At 41.9% G+C, this 23,429-nt stretch overlaps 1 protein-coding gene across 1 annotated transcript in view; it reads right to left on the reverse strand.

Moving 5' to 3' along the window:
• The window catches only part of LOC105489474 (adenylate cyclase 2), a 425,178-nt gene that overhangs the window by 271,438 nt on the left and 130,311 nt on the right, over positions 1-23,429 (reverse strand). The window lies entirely within an intron of this gene.

Below are 23,429 nucleotides of genomic sequence, written 5' to 3' on the forward strand. Positions count from 1 at the left end.
TGGGTGCTTCCAAGCACTGGCTGGGGAGAGAGCAACCTTCAGTCCCTGACCACAGGGTTCATGCACAGTGGGAGTGAGGCCATCTCGCCAAGCCCTGGGGAATCCCACAGTTAATAGCCACCATACCCTCCTTGCTTGTGTCCCCTCAGCTTCTCTGAAGCAATGTCATGCTTGTCTGCGGGGTCTTGGTGATGCTTCTCAAAATCATTATCCAGGCCCAACTGACTTTAGTTTAATTTAAGACCATCTGGAAGCAAGGGGGCAGGTGAGCTATTGTTTTATAGTCTGGCCACTTTTTCCTTATTTTTCTTTCTTTTTCCTTTCTGAGAACCCTGAAAAGAAGACCCCGACTTTCCTAACACAAGTTGAGTCTGAACAACTGATGCTCAAGCCTTTTCTTTGACCTAAGTAGAAAGTCTAGAAGAGCTTTCCACATGGCGCATCAAAGGCCAGCAGCCTTCAGAACTGCACTCCTCTGAAGACTGCAGTGAACGCCACTGTGGTTAACCTCACATGCAATGAGATGCAACACTTTATGTGTACTTTTTGATGAGTTTTGATGAATCTTGGATGCTATTTAGGCACCAGAACAGTCAAGATATGGAACGTTTCCCTAATGAGTACAAAGATTGTGGGTTGACACTGAAATGCTAACTTAAACAGTTCTGTGGCCATCTTCTCTTACCAGAATGTTTTTGGGCTTAAGCATCTGTTGAGAAGACTCAACCTGTGTGAGTCTGGGTCTTAGCAGGTTTTCCAGAAAGGAAAAGGACACTGAAAGAAACAAAAAGTGGTCAGACTACAAAACAATAGCTAACCTGATCCCCCAAGTGGCCAGTTTAAAGCCCCAGGCTTGACCAGCACAAAAACCGCCTTTTTCTTTACTAATAGGATGGAAGGTGGCCACAGAAGGTCCTCCCATTAAAAAGAGTAATAATAAATAATGCATTATCAGAAAAACATTTAAAAATACCATGCAGGTTCTAAAGCTTTAGTACAAAATGGCAACCTAAGAAAAAAATATAGCCTTTTTTAAAACCCTGAGATCTCCTAAAAGTTAATAAGGCCAAGTTATTTGGTACATTCATAATTCAAAATAATAAAATTTTATAAGAATCTACTTCACACTTCTTTCTTCAGAGCTCATTCTACCATTTTACTTGAGTGACCTAAAAGTGATTTCTGGGGATCAGAAGAAGTTGCCACAGAACAGTTATAAGAAGTATTGTGTTCAATAGATATTTCTGAACAAGACTAACGTTACTGTATTCAAAGTCTTCCAAGCAAGTGAGGCACAACAGATCCAATTTCTTCTAATATTCTTAAATATAGTATGTGGATGATTATATTCCCTCAGGGGAAAAAAAAAGATTTGCAATAAAGAAAGACGGCTTCTCCTTAGTCCTGGCATGTGCAGAGAGGCTGAAAGAGTCTGTCAACCATCAAAATACTGCTTCTCACTGATGAAAGACTCAGAATCCCAGACCCTCATTTTCAGATGGATTTTTTTAAAAACAATGTAATTAAAATGTAGATTAAGGAGAAAAGTTTGTTTTTCACTGTCTTAACAAGTCAGTGTATTTGAAGAGGTTTATCCCAGTACTTCAGCTGGTTTCATGAAAGCACCCTTTCTATACTTAATAGGAAGCTCTGTTCACTGAAAGCAATTATGACCAATTTATTAATCTTTCCAATCGATAGGTCTATTAAAAATCTACCTCCAAATATTATAGGATTCTCATTAAACCATTGATAGTAATTTTAATTAAATGGCACAAGTCTGTACTGATTTCATTATTTTTAGCTGACATATTGTTCAGGTAATAAAATAAAGCATACATAATGAACAAATAATACATCTCCCACAGGCATATATGTACAGAAAAAAGATATTGGGCATAAGTTTAGACAAGGTTTAGTTATGGAGTGGCTTTCAAAGGCATCTGTGACCTCTGTAGGTCTCTCCAAATCTTTTTCAACCAGTTAATAGTTACATACTGGGCATTCAAAGAAACATATCTAGTAGTATGTGATAAAAAAAGATCTATGGCATCTCTTGAAATAAGCTTCCTACAAAAATACAATCTGCCATTGCTGATAAGACTGATACTGGTTTTGTTTGGATATCAGTGTTGGCTGTTCAACCCTTTAGAGGCTGATAATTCAACCCTTGGGAATCACTAGTGCCCAATACACTGTAGACTTTCTTAAATATTTGGAATATGTAAAAGAACACATAGATAAAATTATTAATGTATTCTTAAAGGAAAATCACAGACATTATTTCTAAATACTTTTGAGTCTTTAGATGGAAGCTTGTGTCTACTGAGATACAGGACAATGCAAAATAAGAACACTGACCTTGACGCTTCCCTGCAATGGAGACTTAGTTGAGTCATTTCAACCCCCTGAAGCTCAGTTTATCAATAGTTACAATGGGACAGTAATAGTAACTTTATCAATTGTCAGGAGGATTAAAGAATTGTGGACATACATAGTGCAGGCTCTGAATCCTAAATGCATGAACTCAGAATAGTTTTCTTTCCTTAGCATCTTCCAGCCCCACATAAGATTTTTAGAGCCACCAAGAGCGTATAATTTGATACAGTGATGACTGATTTTTGAAGACAAGGAAGCTCTATTCATTAAAAACAATTATGACCCCTGAATACAAGGATCAGAAGGTTAAAATTTTTGCAGAAGATTTTGAATTTTTGGTATGTGTAGGTCAAGGAAAGAAAGAAGGAAGGAAGGAAGGAAGGAAGGAAGGAAGGAAGGAAGGAAGGAAGGAAGGAAGGAAAGGCTAGCTCTCTTTGTGAGTTGTCAAGAAATGCTTCTTAAATCAAGTGACTCTCAAGCTGATTTTAAAATGATGAATAGAAATTCTGAGAAAAGAAGGGCACAGAGATAAGAGAGAATGCCATGGAGTGCCCAGTACCAGATTCCAGGGGCCCCAGGGAGCAGTTGGCTCAGGCATTTCTAAGCAGATCAGTGTGATGTGACTGAGATGCTGAGTGTGAGTGGAACTGTGCAGTTGAGGATGAAGGGCGTGGGATACTATGCTGGGATGGGCGCTGTTTCAGGTAAGTGATGAGGGCTCACCAAGGTGTAATGCAGGGAGTGGACTGAGCCCAGAGGCAGGGAGATGAGACACAGGGATGCTGGTTGTGTGGCAAGAACACTCTTCCAGAACAATAGACGGCAGGAGAAAACAGAGTTCATGGCCAAGAGGGACATAGACATTTCATGGGGTCCTGACAACAGGCTTGGTCATCCCAAAGTTGACAGAGATGTCTAGAGAGGAAATGTTTATCCAAAGTACTTCTTCATATGATGCAATTTTCACTTCAGGGTCACTGCCATTGAGATATTCCCACAGAACAATGGAAGGGTCAAAGTCTCATTTTCCACAGTGATGCTTGTTTCGGACTCATACTTCTTCTTTAATGATACTCCTGGGGACAGGGATTTTTGGACCCAGTAGACTGTTAATGGTTAACTTTCTCTTTAATAAGTAAAAAGAAATTTATAGAAAAATCAAGATGTGCTTTTTTTGGTTCTTTAAAAAAAACTCTTCATCAATTTTGTAAAACAAAGAAGGCTTGGGTTCCAATTTTAATAGTGAAAAAGTGCTTCGTGTTTGAGTGAAAGGTGAGCCACTCAATTCAATAGAGAGAATTTTAGAGAGGGCCATGGTGGGTGAGGATTAATCTGTATTTTTACTTTTGGAAGGCTGGAATGCCAAAACAGGACCTCAGGATTCTATTTGCAAAATACCCCTGGGGTTCCGGGAAAACCAAGTGGAGAGACACAGCAGTCAGTTGTTGAGCCACTGGATGAGAACATTCAGAATTCCAAAGAGGGAAGCTGTGAGAAAAACAAATCATGCAAGTCCTGGAAATAGACTTATCTGAAGCAGGAACTGACAGAAAGTTTGGTCTATCCAGGATCCCGTGGACAGTGGCTGGAGAAAGCCACATCCGGGTATGAGCTAGGGCTGCATCCCACTACTCACACGCCGCCTGGCGTCCTGTCGGGGGACTGCATCTCATGTTCCTGCACAATGAGAACTTTTGAAGGGAAAATATCCGGGCTACTTTGCAAGGCCCTAAAAATGAGAAACGAATGTTGGCACTTAAAACAAGACTATCAAAATTTAGCCAAAGGAATCGTCATCACAGGGAGAGAACTCTTCAGATTCCAGTGGTGGTGAAGCCAAGATGAGCAGCAAATGAGCACTTGCTTTTGAAACTGTCTGAAAATGCAAAGAAAATTTGAGAGGGTGATACCTTCCCATCCCGTTTTCTTCAAGCATGGTCCTGTGACTTGTGATCCCCTTCCTACTCGGGGAATTACATTTCCCTGCCCAGCTAACATAAAGTTTGGCTAAAGTATGATCAGTGAAAGTGACCAGAGGCCCTTCTGAGCAGAAGCTTTAGGGACATCACAGGATTCTACCATCTCCCTTCCATTTGCCGTGAGCCCAGCAATGCTCCAGATGGGAATGCTGCCTCCGCCAGAGATCTGGAGGAAGGAGGATGGTGTGAGAACTGCAGCCCACTATCCACAACAGAAACCTAAGGTAGCAACAGAAAGCAGCTCTGCTGTCAGTCACAGAGATCTCAGGGTCATTTGTTACAGCAGCATCACCTCACCACTCCTGCTTCATATGCCAACTTCATGGCACTGATGGTCCCTTGTAAGAACTAGAAGAAAATGTGAACAGGACAGAGCCTATAGCAGTTATATAATACTACCAGCTTCATGAATGTCTTTCTAACTTGTTTTTTCAGTATCATTATCCTCGCCTCCAAAAACACCACCTGTAATTATCTGCTGCTAACTGCAGATGCAGTAAGAACAACTCAGCTCTAGGGTTTCAGGGCAAATGAATGCACTCAGCCTACTATCTCTCCTCCCAGAGTGCGAAACAAAGGCAGACAAGTAAATATTATGGTTGCATGTTTATTTGTAATTTCACAATGTTCATTTGTATGCAAATCACAGATGGCTTTGGGGTTCTAGGCAAGCTGCCAAGAAGATTCTTCAGGGTCTAAAGTGTGGACACACTGTGTCGACTCGACTCCATTTTCAACATATTTTAGGGATTAGAGCACTTCAACTTGAGAAAAGATTTCAGATCCACTGCTATTAAGAAAAAGACTATTAAAGTTACTGGCAAACGCTGAGATTGCAATAGCTTATTCTTGAAGGGACAGAATAATTAGGAGCTGCTGGTGCAAAACTGAAATAGAAGTTGTTCATGCAGACACAGACATACAGCACAATGACATGCAGGTTCATGCTCGTTCTGCCAGCTGTTCTAAAAAAATTCGCTACAAATCTTTACTCTTACAATGATTTCTATGTGGCATTTTATTTTCTCACCCAGTTTTAAATTATTGGCTTTTACATTATGTTATATATACATGTACACGCACACACACATATATACACACACAATTTATAACATAAATTTACATATTATCTATACTATAGTAATATTTATAAATATATTTACAAAGTAGACTCTTCGTGACTACTTTAAGTAGATAATGCTATAAGTAGATAATGCTATTTTTTCTTTTTATACTGAAGATAACAATTAATTTTAAAAGAAATAGTTCATCTATACAAACTTCACCAGCTAACATTTGAACTTCCCAGACAAAACTGACGTGATATGTTTGTTTAATTCGGCCCTATACGGAAAGGAAAACAGTTTCACAAAGGCTGCTCAGATGCAGCCCTGAGATGGGCAGGTGTCAATGGAACTAGAGGCAGTCTCATCTTAACTGCGCACAGATCCCAGAGGGAGAATATGGGGTTCCTGGAAACTACCTTCTGAGGAATTTACAAAGGAGGAGCAGTGTGCTGGGGTCACTCCCATAACTAAGACTCCTGAGTGTCAGAGCACAGGAAATAGTGTAATGCTATCCATGGGCTTCACCAGTGGAAAGCAGTGAGCTGTGGGAAAGTCCCTCCAGGATGGACGACTGCGTGGTCCCTCCGCAAGCAGTCTGACATGGTGAGGCTGAGGGGAGGAGGAGCTGCATTGTTAAAAACTAAAGCATGGGAGCAGTGACTGAAAGTAGATAGCAGGTCGGCCCCTGCTGACACACCTACTCGCTACAGAATGTGTCAACTCTGAGAGAGGCACAGCTAAAGATCACCTGCTTGGAACTCGGTATGCCAGGCATGCCGTTGATAACACAGGGAACAAGGAGGCAGGCAAGCTCAGAAGCTCCTTAATTCTGGAGGCTTATAAGAAATTCCTGGAAAGCCCACCTTTCTGCATCTGAACCAGGGGCAGGTGGCAGGTTCTGGTCTCCCCAGACATGCCTACCTGCCAGCATGTGTCCTCAGGTAAGAAAGACACGATGTGAAACCCATACCTATGACTGCTCCATTAGGCTTTTCAGGATCTCCTGGACTGCATGAGGGCCTCTCCACCCATGCCACCCAGGCCTGGTGCTCAATTTCATCAGCAGGGAAAGAAAGGGGACTACTGTAATTATCCCAGTATGTTCGTTTTGTCCATTAGGTTATGAATTCGGAGAGCACGAATTCATATTTCCTGAGTCTGTATTGAAGCCCAGGCACCGTAACATTGGATGAGAGAATGAATCAAATAAGAAAGCCAGAAGTCTCTGCTGTGGGTCCTGCTTTTACCCACTGGTGGTGTCACACCCCCAGCCTTCCCTTGAGGAACGTCCTATTTATGTGTAGTTCCTCATCAGTAGCAGCAGCTCTGGGTATTCACCATTTGGGAGTGTGCAGGAGTGGCATATTCTGAGAATGGATCCCACTCTCATATACCCATGGAACTTTTTAAAAAACAATGGAAAGAAAGACACTGAACAAATAATGATGTAAAGTTGTTTATGGTGAATGCCAAATGGGGTCAGGAGAAGGAACATGGGGGCTTGTCTGGGCCATAAAGTAAGGTTTCTCTAAGGAGGTGACAATTTCAAGCTGAGCCCCAAGGAAGAAGAAGGAGCCAGGAAATGCTGCATTGGAGGAGGTGTGGTGCATTCTGTAAATGAAAGAAGGAGAAGACAGCTGAAAGAGAGGCGAGTTGGAGAAGGCACAGCCCACGGACGGCCTTGCAAAGGCATTTTGATTTTAGTCTAGCAGGTTGTGCATCTGAAGCATAACACATGATCCAGTCTGCTTCTGCAAGAGCTAAGTGAAGGAGTGAGGGAAGGAAGCAAGTGTGGAGCCTCATGGTATATTCTGGAATGACCCGGACTTGGAGCCTGATTGAATGCTCTGGAGAAAGGGGAATCATTGGGTGTGGGTGCAGGAGGTGGCATCTATATGCCTGCCCCCAAATCCAGCTCTGCCACTTGCACACTGTGTGCCCTGGGCCAGTCACTTCATCTCTCCCAGGCTCGGTCTGCACACCAGAACAAAGGAGGTAGGGACCTCATTACCAGTATTTAACAGAACGGAACATGTCAAACACCTTGGAAACTGCTCGCTCCAGATAGGAAGCCGTGAATAAATGCTGTTGTCAGTCACTATCTCTATTATCATTGATGTATTTAGTCATGCATTACCATTCATTCAAAGCCAACTCCGGACATGGCTGGGAAAATAAAGACCTAAAAGAAAGCGTTAGATGAACTGGATTTCTGTTCTGTCTTGTAAAAGAAAGGACCATAGGAATCAGTACAAGAAAACACAACCTTATTAGGGTGCTTTTCTGAAAACATTTCATATCCTCTAATGGAGGGCTGTATGGTACCAGTATCGGAATAGGTGAAAGGAGTTACTGATGGCAGGGAAGAAGCTTATGTTTAAGGGATGGCTTCCTAAGACAGAAGAAGTGAATTTCTGTCAATAGTTCTGGAAAATGATCATTAGGAAGTAGAAATTTCTTCAAATGTCTGATCTGCAGTGATCCCCCTCTGCACACAGTTACCCCCTCCCAGCCTCCAGTTACCATGGCTGAACTGCCCACAGGGAAGGGATTACCTGGGAAGTACAATTGTGGAAAAGAAAGAAGGAGCAAAAGGGCTGGTTATCGGTTGGCGTGGAACCCACCAACTGCGTGCTGAAGGACTGCCACGTCACTGTCAGAATCACCTTCCGAAATAACTAACTGCCCTTCTGAAGGACAGGCCAGCTTCTCCAAGCACAAAATCGTAGTCACTTTAAAAATAAACGCTGTAGAAATAAACCCCTTTTCTAAGCTGTGACTTTGGGGCGGGGGCAGCATAGGTCTGGACAAAGTGTTCATTCACTGGAAACTTCCATGGGTCGAGAGCAGAATGGGTGCTTGTTCCTTGGCCACGCAGGCACAGAGATCCTCCCACAAGCAACTCTTTCATTAACAGGAAGGTGAAACTTCCCCTGGCTTTTAAGTATCTGGGACACTCAAACACTCACCAGTAGGAAACAGGTTCTCTAATAAATTATTTTTCTTTTCCTTGTAGAAAGGAGAGAGACCAAAGGCACCACATTAGTGGATACTGACCCTGGCAAATCCAATATGGTTCTCAGAAGCACTGTAGAGAGGGATGCGTGAGGACACCAAGCGGAGGGGCAGGCATCTGCTCAGCCGGTTTCCGGGATGGTGCCCAAGATTCCCTCCTACTGATATGTGTGTTCTGATGTTATTCCATCCACTTACGGGTGAGACCAAGTAGCCTCCTTCTTATGAGCAGAATAGGCGAAAGTGATGGGTCAGATGTCACTGGTCAGATTAGGCTGCACAAACTACGACTCCCATCTTGCTCCTACCTATGCTCGCTCTCTTGCTGGTCTCTGCAGCCCTCTTCCTTGCTAACCCTGAGAAAGCCAGCTGCATGGTTGTGAGCCACCCCACAGAGATGGCCAACTGGCAAGAAACTAGGTGGGGCCCCTGGCTAACAGCTCCTAAGAAACTAAGACCCTCATATCCATGGCCCATAAGGAGCTGAATCCTGTCAATGCCACGTGAGTAGGTTTGGAAGTGGGTCATCCCAGGGGGAGCTTTAGGATGCCTGGAGCCCCAGCCAACACTTTAGCTGCAGCCTGGAGACAGACCCGAAGAGAGAGGGCTGAGCTAAGCCATGCCTGGATCCCTGACAGAAACTGGGAGATCATAAATGTTGTTGTGAGCCCCTAAGTTTTGGGGAATTAGTTCTGCAGCAACTGGTAACTAATACACACCATTTCCTTTCCTTTTCTTTTTTTTTAAATAGGTTTCTTTTTTTTTTATTATTATACTTTATGTCCCAGGGTACATGTGCACAACATGCAGGTTTGTTACGTATGTATACATGTGCCATGTTGGTGTGCTGCACCCATTAACTCGTCATTTACATTAGGTATATCTCCTAATGCTATCCCTCCCCCCTCCCCCCACCCCACGACAGGTCCCGGAATACACACCATTTTCAAACAGAATTTAATACAGGTCATTGGTTCCCCAGCAATGGAAGAATTAGGAGAAGGCAAGGTTAGAGGAACAGGAATAAGGCAGCCCAGAGATGGAAACAGAGGAAGCCCCCCACCCCTGCCCCTGCCTCGAGGCTGGAGGGAAGGGGACAGAGGCAATGTTAGCGGAGCCCAGAGGTTCTTGCGCAGAACAGAGCTGGGTGTGTTCATTGCGAGCTGGCACTATGGAGGAGAAGCAACTCTTGAAGTTGTAGAAGAAGGGGAGAAGCATTGCTTTGTTTCCTCTGCTTCCCAATCGCCTGCCAAGGCTGGGGTGGCCTGAACCTAGCAGACCCCAGAGCCTGGGGACCCTTCCTGCTGGGTCAGTCCCTGTGACCCCGGGCAGACAGGAGGCAGCCAGGGATGGACTCAGGGTAGGCAGGCCCAGGCCCGGCCCCAGTGCACACCCATCAAACACTCAGGATTCCTTGTGCTTTCTCCATGGGAGTCAGTCGGGTGGGGACAGCCAGGTTTCTCCTGGGTTTCATTTCTGTTTTATTTCCGCATGATTTCCTTTTCTCATGTCTCCACAAGGAGAGATTTCCCTGGAAACTCTCTCCAACTCTTTTCCTTCATTTTACTCACCTCTCCTCCCAGGAGGGTGTGGGCCTGAGCATGAGTGGAACAATCTCCCCACGAGATTTCCATGTTCTAATCCCCAGGGGTGGGCTGAGCCATGGCCCCTCCAACGTCGTCCACATCCTAATCCCTGGAACCTGTGGATGCTGCCTTCCATGGCAAAGGGGACTCTGCAGACATGATGAACCTCAGGAGCTTGGGATGGAGAGAGCATCCTGGATGACGCAGGTGGGTCCAGTTAATCACAGGGGTTCTCATAAGAAAGAGGCAGGAGTATGAAAGAGGAAATCGGAGATGTGAGGATAGAAGAAAGGGGTGGAATGATTCAGGAATGCAGCAGCCTTTGGAGGCTGGAAAAGGCAAGGATAGAGATTCTCTCATAAAGTCCCCAGAAGGAACCAGCCCTGCCAACACCTTGACTTTACCCCAGTGAAACTGGCTTTGTGTTTCTGGCCTCCAACACTGTAAAATGTGTATTGTTTCAGGCCACCAAGCTTGTGGTAATTTGTTACAGCAGCTTTGGAAACCAATGCTGCCTGCTGGCCTTGGCTGGTCCTCAATAGCTCTGCAGGATCTGCCTGTTTCTTTCCCATCGGGAGCTAATGTTGTGATGAGTGGGCTCCTTGTCAAGGGGAGCAACCCAGGGTGGGGCAGGGAAAGGATGGGGGTTAAGCGCTAGGGAGCTGACTTGCTCTCGGGCCTAATGGGGACATTTTAATCTCTGTCCCTGCTATTTATGAGTGCATCTCTCTCTTGGTTTTGGAAGAGAGATCTAATACGATATGCACCTCAATTATTAAGTTGGTGCAAAAGTAATTGTGGTTTTTGCAATTACTCTTGCACCAAGCTAATAAAACCTTCATCAGTTTCACATGTGTGAAGGGACGCAATAACTGTTGGGGAACCTAGGACTGGCAGCTGAGCTCACTTTGGGTTTAAAGCATTTTAGAGCCAAAATAAAATTTAGGAATTACATATTACTAACTGATCTAAAAGGGTCAACTCAAATGCAAGAAGGTTTATTTTTTCAAAGAAACAAAGTAAAGCAAAATATTGAAATAAAATACTAATCCAATTAATTAAAATATTAATCAATTAAGATATCAATTAAAATATTAATTAGATTGAGATGCTGTACTGTAATAGCATTATGGTCAACATATTTATTTTAATGATGCCTTTGAATGTGATGTACACCAAGCAATGTAATAAAAATTTGCTTGATACCTTGTAAGATTGTACTCAACACATGTGTTGTACGTGTTTGTATATATCTATACACATACACATACAGGCATATTTTTTATTTCCTCTTTTATGATCTTATCATATAACATAGGATGTACTAATAATAGCACAGTATTTAAGTTACAGGATGTAAAAAAGTGAACAGCACCCCAAGGACTCTGCACACCCCTCTGGGGATGGCAGTATATTTTCAGTAGTATGCAGGGCAGTTGTTTCATGCTATGAAGAGACATGGCTTTGTTACTGTCTTTGTCTAGAGAAACAGTTTAAAGGGGATGTGCCTGAGTGTCCAGTTGACAAGGGGTGGACTGTGATAGTTTTATGTGTCAACTCGGCAAGGCTCTGCTACCTAATTATACTCAATTATCTAGCTGTTGCTGTGGAGGTATTGTGCAGAAGTGATTCACATTTACAATCAGCTGACTTTAAGTAAAAATGGAAACCCTTGATAATAAAGGTAGGCCTCACCAAATCAGTCAAAGGCCTTGAGAGCAACACTGCAGTTTCTTAGCGCTGTTGTGTGGCGAATGCAAAGGTGCTACCATTTCATAGCCATACCACTACCAGGCCTTTCACTTCTCAGTGGACCATGAGTTTCTTCCCTCTTCCTTTTTTACACAGTTTTTACATAAATGCACTATACTTTGTTCAGCAAATCATGGAAGGACAGAATTGGAACAGAGCTCAGGATCATTTTCTCCAAACTCCTCATTTTAAATATGAGGGCATTTGCTCAGGGCTTCACAAACATAATTGAATCAGGGACACTGGCAATGGCTCAATGGCCTTGAAGAGACCCATTTTTTTTCTGTAATATTTTATTTGTCTTTCTTGTAAAGTATAACCCAGTTATGGGCCCTGTGACAAAAATAAAACTCATCCCCAGTCTGCCATTAAAGTCACAGAAATCAAGTAACATTTTACTTTCAACACATGAGTTCTGAGAAAGCTGAGTCTCCTATTTGGACCATTTAGAACATCAGAAGAGTGGGCTGATGGGGTGTACTCTGCAGTCAGCCTTCCTGGGTTCGGATCCTACATATTCCACTTATAAGCTGAGCCACTGAGTCATGTTTGGCCACTCCCTCTGAAGTGGAAGGAGTGACGTGTCCTGCTTTGTAGAGTGTGGACGATCACATAAGTCAGGAGGTGTCAAGTGCTTGGAAAAGTAAATGCAAGTTAACATAAGTCAGCTCAATGCTAACTAATGAGTGAATGTTAATCCACTCATTATTATCCATCCATTTCATGGAAATAGTTGCATTTCACAGTAAGAACATTAAGATAAAGGCTCTTGAGTTTGTATTATTTCTTTTACATGATTTTTATTATTTTTGTTCTAATCTTCAACAATTTGTCATGTGTTCTAACCGGATGAAATCTCTTTGGACTGTATTCTATTTCCATCAGATTTAGTATCTCCTCCAGACTTGTGACATCACTAGCTGCTCTAGGGCTGCTCTCAGCATTTCCTCTGTCACCCGACAAGCCTTTGATCTAAAATGCAGGGCAGTTAGAGCCAAGGGTGACCCCCGAAAGGTGCACCTGAAAATTCCCCTTCACAAGGATATGGGTCACCTGACTACTGTGGGCCACCTGGTCCACTGGGGCCAGGTCCCCAGGTGATGCAGCCTTCTCAGCTACACTAATGTCTTATCCTTGGGGAGCTCGTGTGTGAGCTCATCGAGAATCTGGCTCAAAGACAGACACCCTCTACCTCTGACATCCCCCTGATCAAACAGCCCACTGTGTGTCTACCAGGAGCATGTGTTCCCATCAGATCTTTAATAAATGGGAAAGGATGTGTATTCTGGTGAATATATTTTCATTTCACAAGTCTTGCATTTCACACCATCTGCTGATTTGGGCACTTCTCATGCTGCCAGTCAGCTTAAATTTTATTTTTAGACACCAGCAGACCATGAAAACCCTGCAGGCTACATTTTCAGATATTCTGTACAAAATATCTCAAGGGTCTTTTAAGACCCCATGAAACTGGATTGTGACTCAGGAGCTTAAGTCACTTAGAATCACTTGCTTATTTTATGAAGAGAGAAACTGAAGCTGATGCAAATGTAAATGGCTCCAGTAACTGATACTCTGTGCCAAGATCATGCACACTGGTCGGGAGGGTTGACTATAGGCGGGCCATTGCATGGGAAGCACAGCATTAGGAGAACGTTCTCAGCTGAGAGAGTGAAACCTGAGAGCTGAACAAGCAGACTGCTGTGACAACTCCAAAGTACAGGACGGAAGTCCTCGAGTGCCTTTTCATCTTAAGAAGGCTCTGATCTTCCCTTGCCTCCCCGCTGAATCCGGACCAAATTCAAAAGAGAGAATGGAAGGTGGGAAAGCAGGAGAAGCACTATGTGTCAGCCATCCTTTAGTAAAATAAAGGGCAGTCTTATTTCACTGACAGGAGCCTGTCTTCTTCCAATGCAGACCCCAGCCGGGACATGAACTGGGAGAAATGCTCACCAGCGTGTCCCGGAATATACTGAATATTCGTTCTGCTCTGTGGAGACTCTTTGGGGAAATATTTAACAGTGCCCTGCAAGCTGAAAAATTACGGCATGTGTGCCTAAATTGCCCAGACACTTCCACGGTGTTGAAAAATGTAAATGCGCTTCATGAAATCCAAAGCATCTGCTTAAAATCCAGCAGAAGATGTTCAGACACATTTGGGGTATTGCAGAAATTAGAGATGGAAAAAGGATAAAAATCTTACAGCCAGAGTGGAGGTGTTGAGACCAATTAGATAAAAACTAACCTCACATCCACTAGGGTTTTAACACAAGTGAGCTTATTCTGAGACTCAAAGAACAAACAGATGAGAGTATATTTTCTTTCTTTCTTTCCTTTTTTTTTTTTTTTTTTTGGTTTATTACATAGGTAAACATGCGTCATGGGGGTTTGTTGTGCAGATTACTTCATCACCCGGCCTAGTACTCACTACTTATTTTTCCTGATCCTCTCCTTCCTCTCACCCTCCACTCTCTGAGAGGCCCCAGTGTGTGTTGTTTCCCTCTATGTGTCCATGTGTTCTCATCATTTAGCTCTCACTGCTAAATGAGAACATGTGGTATTCAGTTTTCTGTTCCCGCGTTAGTTTGCTAAGGATAATGGCCTCCAGCTCCATCCATGTTGCGGGGGTTGTATTTTCAAGAGAAACAGTTGTTTTGGAAGCTGCATATTATAAGTTTTTGAAACAATAATTAACTGTGTTTAGTAACATAATTTTAACAGTAGACAGTTAAGGACTTTGGGGTGATAAACTATTCTACTGAAAGTAGAAATACGATTTTGGTTTATTATCCTAGAGCAGGCCCATGAGCCAAGCCTGAACACTGCCTATGTTTGTACATAAAGTTTTTTGGCCAACAGCCACCCATTTGCTGACATGCTGTCCTTAGCTGTTCCTAGAGCCAAGCTGAGTAGTAGCCACCTACACTAGATGGTCCCCAGTCTGAAAATGCCTCCTCTCTGACTCTTCCCAGAAAACGACTGTCAATCCCTGTTCTGGAACATGCTCAAGTCTTGTATTGCTGCTCATAATCTCACTCAAAATATCTATCGACAACTTCATAGTTGAGTGATTGGAAAGATGATTGGAAAGACCCAATGCTATTTTAAGGCACCTTCTTGGTTCTAAATGCAGAATCTGGTATAATATGCATGACTTGACTATGGCTAATTATTTAGTGAACAATTCTATTATAAAGGAAGCAATTACTCTCTGCAAACTGTAATGAATCCACATTTCTGGAGGTTAACAACACAGGTTTCCTAGTAGATGCTAAGGTGCATGAGGTTTTATTTGTGTTTTTAATCCCATGCATTTTGGTAGCCCTTTAAAAAGTACTGGAATATAGCAGTTGCTTAAAATGTGTCTGCTGGATAGATCAATGAACTTGCAATTGACATCAGTGTAATGAATTATCTTAATCAACAAGAGACAGATTTATCAAAACTGTAATCTGATTTGTAAAAATATAACATAGCTAAAATTTATACTCAAGAGGCCCAGTGCAGTAGCTCACATCAGTAATCCCAGCACTTTGGGAGACCAACGCGGGAGGATCACCTGAGGTCAGGAGTTCGAGACCAGCCTGGCCAACATGGAGAAACCTTGTCTCTACTAAAAATAAAAAATTAGCTAGGTATGGTGACATGCTGTAGTCCCAGCTACTCGGGAGGCTGAGGCAAGAGAATTGCTTGAACCTGGGAGGCAGTGTTTGCAGTGAGCTGAGATCGTGCCACTGCACTCCAGCCTAGGTGACAGAGTGAGATTCTGCCTCAAAAAAAAAAAAAAAAAAAAAAGAAATTTATATTCAAGAAATTTGTTTTGAAAACCAGTGAAACTACTTTTTCTGCTCGCTTTTCATGCTACATAATGGTTTCTGCAGTTTTGTACATTTAATTGTTGATCTAACTGACACAATGTTGCATTTCTTCCCACTAAGGTTCATATGATTTATCAATTCTAGAAAACCATTATGGGATATCTTGCTTGATGTTTAAATGTATTAACATTGAAAATGTTAAAAGTTTAAATGAGAAAACTTAAATGTTTTCTCCCATTTAAATATCTTTCCTAACCTTAGAGGCTGATGATGTATGTGTTATCAAAAAATAAACAAAAAATAAGCCAGAGAGAAAGACAGCCATAAACTAATAAATAGCCCCCGCTTATTGGACACTTAACATGAGCCAAGCATTCAGCTGGGAATTACATACTTCCCATCCCTAATCCACAGTCATATTCCATTATTGGTTCTCTTTTACAGATAAGTAAACAGATGGCCAGGGAAGCTAAATCACTTACTAAAATTCATACAACCAATTCATGCAGAACCGGGATTGGAGCTCAAGGCTTCCTGACTCCAAAATTAAAGCTGTTTCTATTATGCATCATGCTATCTTTGAAAAAAGGAAACACGTATTTTAGTTCTGGGAGAGTCAACAAAAAATATTGTATATTATGTCTGACCAGTAAGCAGTATCTGCTATGTACCCGAGATCAAAGACAAAGTTGCTTCTATCACAGAGCTCCCAGGGTAGATGGAGTCAGGAAAGAGAGTCCAGTGTTACTGAGGTGAAAGAGAATTATGACTGCTCTGAGAGCTCAAACGTGACCTCCTGGGGTGGGCTCGTGGGCTATCAAGGACTTTCTGTGGGTGACACCTAGGCACTGGCCAGGTGACAGTGCTGGCATGCCCCCAGATGGAGACAGAACAGAATTAAAAACAGCAAGGAGAGGAATGGCCAGTCACAATCAGGGACCTGTGAGGAGCCCAGCATCTGCAAAGCTCAGAATCCATGCGAGGGAAGCGAGGAACCAGGCTGTGGAGGCCGCAGAGCCATGTCCTACAGGGCCCTCATGCTGCGCCAAGAGATGTGGACTACTTTGTTCTGCGGGTACTGAAAAGCTATTAACGATTATAAAGGCAGACTTAAGTTTTAGAATGAGCACCTGGAAAGCAAAGGATGAGACTGGGGGTTCCTGCAGCTCCCCAGGCAGTAAGTGATGCATTTCTGATCCAGGGCAGGGGCAGAGGATGAAAAGCAGAAGGTGACTTGGGAGGAGAGCAAAGAATGTGCACTCTGGTTCCTAACAAGATGGAAGGGTGAGTGTGATGGGGGAGGCCACAAGTGGGTCTCAATTGAAAGGTTGGGAAGTCCAGAGGATGGTGGTGCCATCTACAGAGATGGAGGACCCTTGAGCAGGAAAATACTGAGTCGAGCTTGGGAAAGGCTTAATTAGAAAGCTTATGGGACATTGAAGTGGAGACGAGTTTTCTAACACTTAAGACAAACACATATTGAAACCTGGAGCCAGGAATAAAAATGAATTTTAAATTATATATAAATCAAAAGTCCTGCAATTAAATGGAAATGTTTTTACTTTGCACATGTTATGAATATTAGATTTTAAAACATAGTAAATAAGAAATGAGAATTTTAAATTGATCCAAAATATAAGTTCCAAAGAGTTTGTAAGATTTCCTATAAGAATCTAAAACCAGAATAAAATTTCTACACACTCAGACTTTTAATCAAAACCCACAAAATCCTTTTATTTCCATAGGATACAGAATTAAGTAAATAACTGTGATTTACAGATTACTTTAAGACAAATTTTGTTTAGAAATGACAATTTTTACTCTAAATATGTTAGATCAATGTGAAACCTTATTTATAAGAAAAAAACTATTCCTGCACCCATCAACCCATCACCTACATTAGGTATTTCTCCTAATGCTATCCCTCCCCTAGACCCTCACTCCCTGACAGGCCCCGGTGTGTGATGTTCCCCTCCCTGTGTCCATGTGTTCTCCTTGTTCAACTCCCACTTATGAGTGAGAACATGCAGTGTTTGGTTTTCTGTTCTTGTGACAGTTTCCTGAGAATGATGGTTTCCTGTAACAAAACTGCACATTCTGCACATGTACACTAGAACTTAAAGTATAATAAAATAAATACATAAATAGGAAAATAAAACTCTCAAAAAAAAGAAAGAAACAACTACTCCTGACCAAAACTCCACAAAAATCAACAAATCACTGCTAGATGAGTAGGTAAAGGTAAACTCCAGTTGAGTCAAAAATCTAGAATGGGCTTTGATATACAGAAGATCAAGCAAGAAAAAGAACTAAAAATGTTGGGAAACTAATTTGCAATGATATATTGAGGTATTGCATGGATAAGATCCCAGTTCCTAAAGTCATCTGAGAAAGTTCTTCAAGGGAGGCAATCAATCAAGATGAGAATCAACTGACCCCATTGTTCCTGAACTAACTCTGGGGGATTTGTGGGCGGGATGACAGTGATGAGTGGTGCACTCCACCTGCACAGGTGAGGGCTTCCAAGTCACCTCTTGTTCTCAGCTGGGATCCATCCACCCCTGTCTAAACGCCCGTCATCTCCAGTACTGCAATGGCAAATCTGCCCTACACGACTGGTCTGAGGGTGGAAATGTATTCCACTGGGGCACCCCAGTGTCTGCAACATAGGACTTCCACTCCATAAGGGTCTGGATAATCTTTAGCAAGGAAAGTCTGGAGGATTGGCTGGAAGAAAGCTCAGCTTTGCCTCAGAGAAGCTCCTTTGTACTAAATCAAGAAACACAGTCTTCAACCTGTTAATAAGCCTTAAATCAGAGTTTTATAAGCCACAGCTTGGAGCAGTAAAGTACTGCACTGACAAAACTTCCTGAGCTAGGTGTAAGAGAGTTTACTTCCAATTAATGCCCTCAGCGTCTCCTATAGTATTTTTGAAAATGCCTTTTCTTCTATATTAATAGGAAATTAAAATAGTGACCTTCTCTGACTAGTTAAATAGCTAAAGTTAGGTGATCTCTATTGCTCCAGAGACAAACATTGCGGGGGCTGCTTGGAATCACACCCCAGCCTTGATGCTTTCTGTGGGTCAGGTTAATATCACTAGCAACAGTTCAAACTTAGCTCATTTTTCTGCCAGTGACAAGAAACCCCAGATCTTTGAATCTCTCTTTGTATATCCGATTTCCCAGTGCCTCAATCACCTTCGTATCCTTCCTCTGATCCCTCTATAATACTAGGAATGTGAAGCGCTCAGAAAGAGATGTAAATCCATGTACGGATCTGACTCGTCTTGAAGAAGACAAGAGAATAACATCAAAGTTTGAGGATGCCGGAGGCGTGGTCATTTTTCATGATTACCTTCAAAGGATGCCACTAACTCAGCTACTTTACATTTAGCTGCTATGCTTGGAGGTGGTGAGTGCAACAGGAAAGAACTGCCCATTATTCCCCTGGTTGGGTGATTCTGAAGACACCTGGAGGCTTGTCATGCATTAGAGTGCTCATTCATTCAAGCATTCTAGATGTAGTCAAGTATGTATCCATTTAATACTACGTGCATTCAGTGCAAATAAAACTGTTATAAAGCTTTGGTCACTTTGGGAGGCCAAGGCAGGTGGATCACCTGAGGTCAGGAGTTCAAGACCAGCCTGGCCAACATGGTGAAACCCCGTCTCTATTAATAATACAAAAAAATTAGCTGGGCATGGTGACAGGTGCCTATAATCCCCGCTACTCAGGAGGCTGAGGCAGGAGAATCACTAGAACCCAAGAGGTGGAGGTTGCAGTGAGCCATGATTGCACCATTGCACTCTAGCCTGGGTGACAAGAGCAAAACTCCATCTCCAAAACAAACAAACAAACAAAAACAAAGCTGTGGTTTCTGCCAAAGATCTCAGAAGCTCATCTTAAGGCCCAGGGAATGTGCAACAGAAGGAGAGGTGGGAAAGACATAGAAATAAGCAGGGTGACATATGATATGACTATGATACAGGGATCCTGTAGAAACTAATAATAACCAAGAGCAGGTTACAGCAGGAACATAACAGGGGGAGGCCCCCACCATGTCAACCTGTATCTTGTGATCAGTGATTTACCACTGGCTACTTAAGTCCAGGGACACTAACACCGCCACTGCCTTAACTCTGCTTCTCGTCTGCCCAGAAACAGGTCTGTTTTCTGGCAGATGCAATACAAAAGAGGAAAAGAAAGCAGGAATGCCCAGGGATTAGAACATCAGGTTGAGTTGCATGAGCCCTTTAAACAACACTGAGACTCAAACCTGCTAAACTTCTACTAAACCAGATAAACCAGCCAATGGCTAGAGATCTTAGAAGAGTATCTCAAATTATGATAAAACTGCTCACTCACTTTATCTTTGCTTTTCTTCATTCCTTTCTCATCTTATGTTTAATATCTCATTCTAGAGTTTTAGGTTCAGACGTGGATAAAAAGTAAATATTTAAGAAATTAAAGAAAAGGTCATTTAACTAATGAAAACATTAATTTAAAAATCAAGATAAAAAGGGTAAAACAATACAAATAATAAATATGTCCAAAATTCATTTCTTGGAGCAATAAAGTAAAACAAACAAATCATCAGCCAGATGAATCATGAATCAATGGAGAAAGAGCAAATCCCAAAAATAAGAAACTAAAGACAAACCATTTCCAGTTAGACACACAAAGACAACAGTTCCTCTTCTCCACCTCGGAATTATCCAGGACACCAAAGAGAATGAGAAACATGCGTGCAACTTATGTTTCCAACAACATTACATAATTGACAGAGCCCTCAACCACCAACATGGGTATGATGGCTACCAAAAGCTAGCAGTGCCTAGGAGTAGAAGCCAAGAAAAGACATGAGAAAAGAACACAGATTAGAAGGCAGGTGTCAGCAGGGAGCAGAGATGTGCTTGTCCAAAGTGAGGGGCCTGCCCAGAGGTGGAAAAGCCAAGTCAATGAGTTGACAATGGTATGAATGCTGGCAGGATTCCCTGCTGGATTCAGGAGACTCAGAAGGCTGGACTCCAGAGAACATAATATTTGTAAATATCCAGGAATATTTGTAGGAGACAGTCTATCTCAGCAGCACAAAGACCCCACAGTCAGCATCTCCATTGGCTATGGGAACCACTAGGACTGATGAGTACCACGTGATGTGAGGATTTACACACAACGAATGCTCAGTAAGTTCTGGCGCTAATGGTGAAAATAAGCAGCAATAGTGGTACCAACATGGAGTTCATATTATAAGAACACATTTACAAAAAAGAAAGGGCATAGACAATTTCTAATCTTAATGCAGTAAAACTAATAATAAAAAGAGAAAATAAATCTCCTATTTCCTGAAAACAAAATACAGGTTTCTTGATGTCAAAAGTGAATCCCAACCCAATTAGCAAAATATATAGAAAATAATGATAATGAGCACATCAGAGGGAGAGCCATTTTTGAAGAAAAATGTATAGCCTCAATACTTACGTAAATAAATGGGGGAGAAAAAAATGTGTGTTAGGCATCTAACCTTAGATGTTAGAAATACAAAACAAAAGAGAACCAAAATGAAAACATTAATTTAAAAATCAGGATAAAAATGGTAAAACAATAAAAATAACAAATATATCCAAAATTCATTTCTTGAAGCAATAAAGTAAAACAAACAAATCATCAGCCAGATGAATCATGAATCAATGGAGAAAGAGCAAATCCCCAAAATAAGAAACTAACCAGGCAAAAGCAAGCACAAATACAGAGGGATTTACCATTGAGAAGAGATTACTCAACTTTACGGAATACGGTTTAAACCTTGAATGGAAGGGACTGCATTTATAAGAAAATATTTTTGACAAAAACAACATCCTGAAGAGAAAGTAAGTCTAAACAGAAATATTGTCACAGGAAAAATAGAAAATAGTATTTAATATAGTGTGTATAAACATATATGTATATATGTGTGTATATACATATATGTATATATGTATATGTCAAACGTTTATATATGTATATATATCAAATGTTTATATATATACACATATATTTGTATACATAAAAACATCTGCCATTAAAGAAGCTCATGAATAAAGCACTCAGAATCATCTCTGACCCATGGCTAGTGCTGCATAAGTGTTTGTTACTATTATTGAGATATATGAAAAATCCATAATGAGTTATTGGTCAAAAGGATCAAGCCACAAATTAAAGAAAAACACAACATGACCTATTGAGGAGAATTCTGAAAATCCACGAATTGTTCCACATTACAAAAGGAGAGAAATCACACAGTCTTGTCCACGAATGATTTGTTTTAAAAAGTCTTTTGATACAGCTCTAGATTTACACTTAAAAAAACCCCCAAAACAAAAGAGTCTCTAAATAAGAACCAATGGCTACTTCCTTCACACTATAATATTTATTTAAGTTAACCCAAAAGCCAGGAGATAGCTTAAAGGGAAAACATTAATCTTACTAAACAAAAAATTAGACAAATGTGTCTACTATGACTGCCTTGATAACTCTTTTCTCCCTGGAGGAACAATGCAAAGCAGTTGGAAAGAGAAGAAAGTTTTAAAACATGTAAAGTGGAAATCTACTTGAAAATGATGTCTGACTACTTACCTGGAAAACCTAAGGGGATCAAATGAAAAACTACAAACAATGAGAGAACTCAGAAGTGGCTAGAGAAAAAGCGTATGCACTGAAAATCCTATGAAACTCTGTCTCCTTTTTTTTTTTTTTGAGACGGAGTCTCGCTCTGTTGCCCAGGCTGGAGTGCAGTGGCCGGATCTCAGCACACTGCAAGCTCCGCCTCCCGGGTTCACGCCATTCTCCTGCCTTAGCCTCCTGAGTAGCTGGGACTACAGGCGCCCACCACCTCGCCCGGCTAGGTTTTTTTTGTATTTTTTAGTAGAGACGGGGTTTCACCATGTTCGCCAGGATGGTCTCGATCTCCTGACCTCGTGATCCGCCCGTCTCGGCCTCCCAAAGTGCTGGGATTACAGGCTTGAGCCACCGCGCCCAGCCGAAACTCTGTCTCTTTCTCTTTAATGTGAACATATCACCTGTTTGTAAAATAGGCAAGAGTATTAAGAATAGAAGTTCAGTTGCCTTACCTATCTGCAACCATCCGGCAAGAACGCTTTCTCTGTTTGCTCTATGGATGATAGTTTTGTTTCAACAAGGGTGAAATTCCCATATGTTTCTTCACTCTGAATTTTTGTAGTTTTGCTTTATTTTCCTATGTTACCATAAATACTGACGAAGAAGCTGTCTTCATATGTTGTGCACTACAGAGCTTAGCAATGCCTGAGCAGACAAGAGAACGGAAACCCCACAGACTCTCTGGCCTTAAAGAATACATGGAACAGTCTGCAATAACCCATGGAGGGAAAGAAGTACAAGCGCAGTCCAACTGTGGGTGTTGGTATCTGTGTTGGGGTGAAAAGTAGACTCGCTCAAAACTTACATCCACTGGAAACCTCAAAATATGACTCTTTTGGAATAAGGTCTTTGCAGAAGTAATTAAGTATGCTTCAAGGAGATCATCTTGGATTTAGAGTGGCCCCTAAACACAATGAATCGTGTCCTTATAAGAGACAGAGGAAAGGAAAATGCAGCGCCAAAGAGAAGAAGGCCATGTGAAGACAGGGGCAGAGATAGGACCTATAGAGACTGAGGCGAAGGCATGCCGAGGACTGCCAGCTGCCACCAGAAGCTACGAGAGAGGCATAAACGCAGTCTCCCTCACAACTTCCAGAGGGAACCACCTACGCCAATACCTTGGTTTTGATTTCTGTGAGATAACAAATGTCAGCATTTGTAAATCTTTGTTGT

This window comes from Macaca nemestrina, chromosome 6 (assembly GCF_043159975.1).
Source record: "Macaca nemestrina isolate mMacNem1 chromosome 6, mMacNem.hap1, whole genome shotgun sequence".
NCBI lineage: Eukaryota > Metazoa > Chordata > Mammalia > Primates > Cercopithecidae > Macaca > Macaca nemestrina.